Raw genomic sequence first — 7,950 nt, forward strand, 5'->3', positions numbered from 1 at the left:
AAAGAGAGACCTTGTTTTCTGCCTTCCTACCTTATCACTTTTCTACTTTCTTCTTAAAAGATCTACTTAGGTTCTTACCCCAAAAGTCCAGCTACATGTTCCTCTTATAATCTAAAGAATATGGTTGAGTACAAAGATAGGTGTCAAGTCATCATTTTCCTATTTTTGGACCTTTCCATAGCTAGGGTACTATTCGGTGACTGGAGGAGAGAGAATATGCCAACATGGCATTGTGGCATGCAAGTAGGTGACTCTGCCATTGCCTGGGGAACAACTCTTGAGCAATGAGAGAGACATCAGAAGTACTGTAGGTAATACACATATCTCTAAAGTGGTCCAACGTGCATTAAGCTAAAAAGGGGTGTTCCTATAACTGTTGACCTTAGAAAGTCACTATCTCCCTTTTGTGAGTGTATCTTACTTCCTTCCCAAGGCAGTCACGCCTTTGGCACAGGCTAAGGATAGGATTTTGTAGCAAGCGTTTCCTCTTCCTCTACTCATAGCCACTCCACGTGTAAGGTCCAAATCCAACCACATAGACATTCCCTCATGCCTTGGTTGGTGTAACGTACATTAGCCCCCTGACTCTCAGTGGCGTTTAATGGCTAAGGCCTTTGATAGTCACATTGGTTCAGGCATTAACACCTAGTTAATCATACCTTGTGACGTTTGAACATGGACACGTGGCCTGCAGGGGTGCTTTTAGCCGTTTTGGCGCGTTTCTCCATTTCTTGCGTTTTGGCAGACATACATTACTCCTCATAAATGTCGTGTCTCTTCACTTAACTGCAGCTAGTGATTTAAATAAGGAAGATCTCTTCTTTATTCTTCATTCCTTTTGTATCTTCATGTTTTCTCAAAGAAAACCTTAATCCGCACAAAATGTCAAACCTCTCTTTTGCTAGTTCTAACTCCCCAAAACACACTTCAAGTTCTTCTGTGGGTGCTTTAGGCTCCCCAAACAACAACATTTCCTTACCACCACTGAGTCCTACATATCCTCCTCTCCCTTTCCCCATATTCCCCCTCCTTAAGTCTTCATCCCTGAAGAGGTTCAGGCCTCAAACACTTCACAGACGCAAGTCACGCAACAACCAACAACCAACGGAACGGACGCGTCGGACGGAGAAGGAGATCGCGGATCGCCAAATCGGGCCAGCCTCAAACTTGATCTCCCATTCAAACGGAAGCTACATCCCGACGACGTGCTGCCCGATCGGTCTTCCTCACCTCCTGTGCCCGACGGTGCTGCCCCTTAGCCTTAGGCCCCCCTGCTCCCTCAACAAGTTTTTCATATCTGTCTCAGTCTCTCTCTCTCTTCATCTCAGTCTCTCTTTATTAATATTTACCCTGTTTTACTCTGTGTATCTGGTTGCTGATGGAGCATAATTAGACTCAGTCGCCCATATGGTTTCTCTAAAAAAAAGCTTTGACTGTTTTGGTGGGCAACTGGGCAAGTGTCATTTAGTTCCCCAGTTTCTTTTGCTTTTGTCATTTGAAGACTAGTCAAGAATGTAAATGCACTTTTAGTCCCTACATTTTGACGTTTTTCCATTTTAGTCTCTACATTTTATTTTTTCCACTTTTAGTCCCTAAACCAATTAACGCGTTCCATTTTAGTCCTTTCCGTCAGTCAACTGACGGAAATTGCTGAGGTGGCAGCCGGAAGAATTAAAATATTATAAAAAATGCCACATCACCCTGACACATCAGCATATAAATTTCAAAAATTAATTTATTAATTTTAACAAAATTAAAAAACATAAAAACAAAATTTAAAATATAAAAATAAGTCAGAAAATCAAACCAAGAACACAAAGAACACAAAAAACAAACCCAGAACCAAACACAAACTCAAATTTAAAAACACAAAAAAAAAAAAAAAGAGGAATTCAAAATCCCAAAATGGCAGAACACAGGAGCACAAACCCAAAAAATTCATACATTCTCAAACCTTCCTCTCTCTCTCTCTCTCTTCCAAACCCAGCTCAAACACAAACCCAGAACCAACCCTTCCAAAACATTCTCAAACCTTCCTTTCTCTCTCTCTCTTCCAAAACTCTCACAAATATCCTTCAAACTCCATGGCTGGCCTCCTTCACTCATCACCGCCGCCGCCACCACAATCAATGGTGGTTTTTTCTTTTCTTTCTCTGACCGATCCTCTTTAATGCTTGGCTTGTTTGAATCCGGAACCACCGACGACGAAAAAGAAGACGAACAACAAGCCCCCGTAATCCGGATTTGATTTTTTTTTTCTGGGTTCATTTTCTGGTTTGGGTATTTGATTTTCGGGTTTGATTTTCTGGGTTTGATTTTTTCGGTATTTGTTCTGGGTTTGATTTTCTGGATTTGGCTATTTGTTCTGGCCGTCACTCCTCTCGATCTTGTCAAGTGCAATATGTAGGTCCGATTCTTCTAGATCCCTCGCTCTCTTTCGTTTTCAGCTTCCATGTCAAAGTTTTTCTCCATGGGTCTTCGGCCATGGATCGGCCATGAGAGGAGAGAGAGCTCGGCTATGAGAGAAAAAAGAGTTTGAGATGGAAGAGAGAGTTTGAGATGAAAGAGTAGTGGGTGGCTGTGTATTTTGAGTTTGAGATGAGAGAATAGAGTTTGAGTTTGAGATGAAAATGTGTGGCCTGTTTGAGTTTGGTGTGCTCAGGTTTGGATCTTGTTTTTGTGTTCTTTGTGTTATTCTTGTTTTTAATTCTGGGTTGCGGGGCTGAGTACTTGGGTTTAATTTGATTCAACAGGTTTAATTTTGAATTTGTGTTCTTGGTTTGATTTTCTGATGTGTTTTTATGTTTTAAATTTTGTTTTTATATTTTTTAATTTTGTTAAAATTAATAAATTAATTTTTGAAATTTATATGCTGATGTGTCAGGTGATGTGGCATTTTTTATAATATTTTAATTCTTCCGGCTGCCACCTCAACAATTTCCATCGGTTGACTGACGGAAAGGACTAAAATGGAACGCGTTAATTGGTTTAGGGACTAAAAGTGGAAAAAATAAAATGTAGGGACTAAAATGGAAAAACGTCAAAATGTAAGGACTAAAAGTGCATTTACGCCTAAGTTATATTATCTTAAACAGCTTTTCAAAAAAAAAAAAATCTTAAACAGTGTTTTTGGCTTTATCCGATGTTAGTGTTGGTGTTGGTGACTGGTGAGATTATTAATTGTCATTTAGTGTTGGTGATGGTGTCTTTTGGTGAGATGTAATAAATTGGCTTTATCTAATTAGCTTTAGTCTTGTGATTAGGGCCACGGAGCATCGGGGCTTGTCTGTTGAATTGGGGTTGGATGGGGGCATGGGGCCGGGGTAGTGCAAGTGTGCTGTGTGTTAGTACTAGTGCAAGTGTGCAATTAATAATTAATAAATATGGTTGTGTGCTATGCGCTAGTTGATTAGTTCAACTAATGGTTATAAAATATGTAATAAATCACTCTTTTTTAGACTTGGACTTAAGCTATACGGCGTAAATATTTTTGTGCTGCACAATTTATTGACTTTTCTTTTTTTTTGTTAAGTAATAGTGTGATATTCCAAGTATCAAACAACCATAGTAATTAGTTGAACTAATTAATTCTGTTTGTTTGGGATATTAATTAACCAATAATTAATTGGGAAAAACAATCAATAAAAACAATTAATAATTTAATTAACCAATACATTATAAAAGACAAACAAATTAAATTATGTTAGGCTAAACAACAATTAATAATTTTATAATTAATGAAACAACATTATAACAAATTATAGTTTATAAAAGATAAACAAATTAATGAAACAACTAAACAACAATACATTAGGGAAAAATTCCTGGAGCTGTTACTGGGAAAAATTATGCTTTTTAAGGAACACCCTGAGAAAAATTCTTGGAGTCGCCACTGGTTAAAGGGAAGAAATCTGTTTTCACCCTCGGGCTCATACTCTTGATATAAGCTTGCTTTAGCAAAATAGAGCTCTGCTCTATCAAAAGACATCCTAGTGGCCTTAATGACCACTTGTCTATTCCTCTAGACAGCCTTCACACATTGATGATATGTGGAAGCCATAACCTTATATGCCTTCAGCCATGGACGACCTAGAATGATGTGACAAGAAGTATTTCCCTCCATTACATGCATGAGGTAGGTGCTCAAATTAGCCCAACCCTAAGATCCAGAGACACATGCCCTAGGGTACACTGTTGCAAAGACCCTATTCCTACTAGCTGAAGTGGCTCTGGAATAATCCTCTCTCTCGAAATGCCTAAAGCATCAAATGTTAGGAGAGGCAGGATGTTAATGGATGTGCTAGTGTCTACCAAGGCCTTTTTGATTTAAGATGCTCCCAAATAGGTAGTAAGATACAGAGGTATGTCGCCATCAGCAACTCGATTGGCTAAATCTCTATTAGAAAAGGTGATCGAATCTTTTGGTTCTTAGTATGCCATTTGCATCGGACTTCTTTCAACAGCTGCTACTTCGTGATTCCTTTCCATCACCCTAGTCAGGGCTTGGGTTGCTTCTCTCTTAACCAATGGCCTAAGACCTATTCCTTCAAGAAAGGAATGTATCTTATCATCTTACTAAATTCTTGTGACCATTTCTTCATCTTATAAAGGCAGAGGTGTGAGCTACTGCTAGCCATATTCTCAACTTTTTCTTCCATGGGGTCCTCACAACCCATGAAGAAAGTCATTGCCACCTCTAGCCTACGCATTCTTGGGTCTGCTCTCTTCCCCCCTTTAATAACCAAATCACCCTTGGCTACCCTATCATGGAAAATGTTCCTCAAGACATAACATCCATGGTATGGTGGTCACACCTCTTGTGGTACTTGCAGTAAAGTGGACCTTGTTTTTCTTCCTCCATGGGTTCATATTTGCATTTAGGCAACACCAGCATGCCATCTTTTAACCAAGCTTCTAGGATACTACACAACTCTTCAGTGGAAACAGTAAAAGGAGGAGGAATACTACCTCTCTTCCTCTTCTTACTCTTGGTTGCCTTCTTAGGCTCTTCTACCATAGCAACTTCTACCTTCTTGTCTTCTCTCCTCCAAGGCTGTCTAGGTGTATTTGTAGTCTGTGAAGTCAAGTCCTTTGAAAGCTTCCTTACAGACATACTTTTGTTCTTCTTGAAGCTTTTACAAGTCTTGTAAAGCTAGAAATCTGCAAATTCTCAAGATAAGGTTGATATTCATACAACATACCAATGATACGAACATTTACCAGCCTTTCCTCCTTCATAGGGTCATAACATAGCAAAGAAAGGTCTCTGAACCTATGAATATATGCCAACAACCCTTCAGATACCCTTTGCTTTTCCCGTTGCAGATCTGACAACATGAGCTTCTCTTCCAAAGTAAAGAACTTCATGAACTGTGTTGCCATGTCGTTCCAACTTTAAACCGATCCTGGTGCAAGGCTAGTGTACCAGGTAAAAGCACGGCCTTCTAATGACTTAGAAAACTCCCTGAGCCTCAAGTCATGTCATAGGAGTGAGCCGTCAGTGCATCTACATACTGCCTGATGTGTTCCCTAATGTTCCCTGCCATGTCATCATACTTAGGAAAGATGGGAGGAGTATAGTTGACAAGATAAGACTTTCCAGCTACTTCCTCAGAATATGAAGGTCTGGTGTAAATATAAACAGTACTCTCCACTTTCTTAGCTTCAAACAAAATAGCAGAAATATCCTCCTTAGTTAGATAAAGAGATCTTCGGGGACCTTGTAAATATGATCTACGCTTGGTTCTGCTCACTAATTTTCACCTGAACCAGCTAGTATCCCCGTAACTTTCTTTCTTAGAGGCATGGAGAAGATGAAAGCAAACAGAGGTATACAAACCAATAGAAAACTCACTCAAAAGTGTATACAAACTAGAGATTCCCCAGTGGAGTCCCTAAAAATGTACGTGCAAGTTAGATTTAAGCTTATATAAGAGATAAAATAAGTTATCTATAGTACATCTAAATGAAAAAGCTTATGAGTGATAAAGGTACAAGCTTTGACATCACAAAGGTTAGAGAAGGAGAAAGTGATTGCAAAAATGGTAAGGTTGACATAAGATGTACGTGGAAAACCCTAAGAAAGGGATGAAAAACCACGGTTTGAGCAAGGGATTAAAAGCCCTAAGAAGAGGTTAACTCTTATACAATAAGGGTGTTCTTCCTTAAAAGAGAGACCTTGTTTTCTTGAAAAAGCTTATGAGTGATAAAGGTACAAGCTTTGACATCACAAAGGTTAGAGAAGGAGAAAGTGATTGCAAAAATGGTAAAGTTGACACAAGATGTACGTGAAAAACCCTATGAAAGGGATGAAAAACCACAGTTTGAGCAATGGATGAAAAACCCTAAGAAGAGGTAACTCTTGTACAATAAGGGTGTTCTTCCTTAAAAGAGAGACCTTGTTTTCTACCTTCATATCTTATCAACTTTCTACTCTCTTCTGAAAAGATCTACTTGGAATCTTACCCCAAAAGTCCAACTGCATTTTCCTCTTATAATCAGAGGAATATGGCTGAGTACAAAGACAAGTGTTAAGTTATTATTTTCCTATTTTTGGACCTTTCCATGGCTAGGGTACTATTTAGTGATTGGAGGAGAGAGAATACGCCAACATGGCAGTATGGCATACAGGTAGGTGACTTTACCACTGCCTGGGGAACAACTCTTGAGCAATGAGAGGGACATCAGAAGTACTGTAAGTGATACATGTGTCTCTGAAGTGGTCCAACATGCACTTAGCCAACAAGGGGTGTTCCTATAGATACTGACCTTAGAAAGTCGTTATCTCTCTTTTGAGAGTGCTTGAGTACCATGTCAGATGCATATCTTACTTCCTTTGCAAGGTAGTCATGCCTTTGGCGTAGGCCAAGGATAGGATTTTGTAGCCAACGTTTCCTCTTCCTCTACTTAGAGCCACCCCACATGTAGGGTCCAAATCTAACCACATAGACATTCCCCCATGCCTTGGTTGGTGTAACGCACATGTATTCAAAACAATTTACCAAATACCATCATGTGTGAAAATAAATGCTTTTTCTTATATTCAAATTCAGGATTTGAATATAGAAAATAAAAAGTGGATGCACTGCTTTTTGAAACCAAAAAGGCCGTTTAGTGACTGGCAATGGAGGTTGGGGACAAAGATTAGACTAGAGAGAGCCAGAGTGAGGCTTTTTTTTTTTCTTTTTTTCTTTTTTTTTTCATTTTGTTTGTTTTCTTCATAAAGATTGAATTGAATTATACTGGGTTGTTATAGCGTGTGACAATTTAATACTATCAGACACTAATACTATGGTCTTTGAAAAAAATTAATCAAATGGCTTGTTTTTGGCTTCTATTAAGAATGCCAAGAAAATGAGATTTTTTCTTTGCGGCTTGTATAGTTTGTGTGTGTGTGTGTGTGAGAGAGAGAGAGAGAGAGGTCATTTCCGGTGATGATTGGAAAAATGAAAAAGTACAAAGAGAAAATAAGATTGAAGATATGTTTTGTTTACATGTGGAATTTATTTATTTATTTATTTATTTTAGTTTAGGACATGTGGCATTAGAATAATTTTTTATTTGTATCGCTAGTTACATCAGTATTTTTTATTCATGACTTAATAACAAAGACACAACCCTCAAATATTACAGACTAAATTGACACATTAGGGACCAAATTGACCCACAATACAAAAGTTAGGAACCAAATCCTTAATTTCTAGCGAGAGAGAGGAAAATTAAGAATCTGAGTTCACGAGAAACTTTAACACATAAAAACAAATTGCATTCAAGTGAAATTTGCCATATGGCATAATTTTAGAAAATTATTTCGTTAGCAAGCATGTTTTCGAAACTATTTATGAAACTAACATCTCAAGTCTTTGAGACTCGAGTTTGGTGACAAACTCGAGCCTTTAAGACTCAAGTTCTAAGGCAGAGGTAGAACAATTTATCCACATGGAACTCGAG

Source organism: Quercus suber, unplaced genomic scaffold (assembly GCF_002906115.3).
Source record: "Quercus suber isolate HL8 unplaced genomic scaffold, Cork oak 2.0 scaffold_279, whole genome shotgun sequence".
In the NCBI taxonomy this organism is placed as follows: Eukaryota; Viridiplantae; Streptophyta; class Magnoliopsida; order Fagales; family Fagaceae; genus Quercus; species Quercus suber.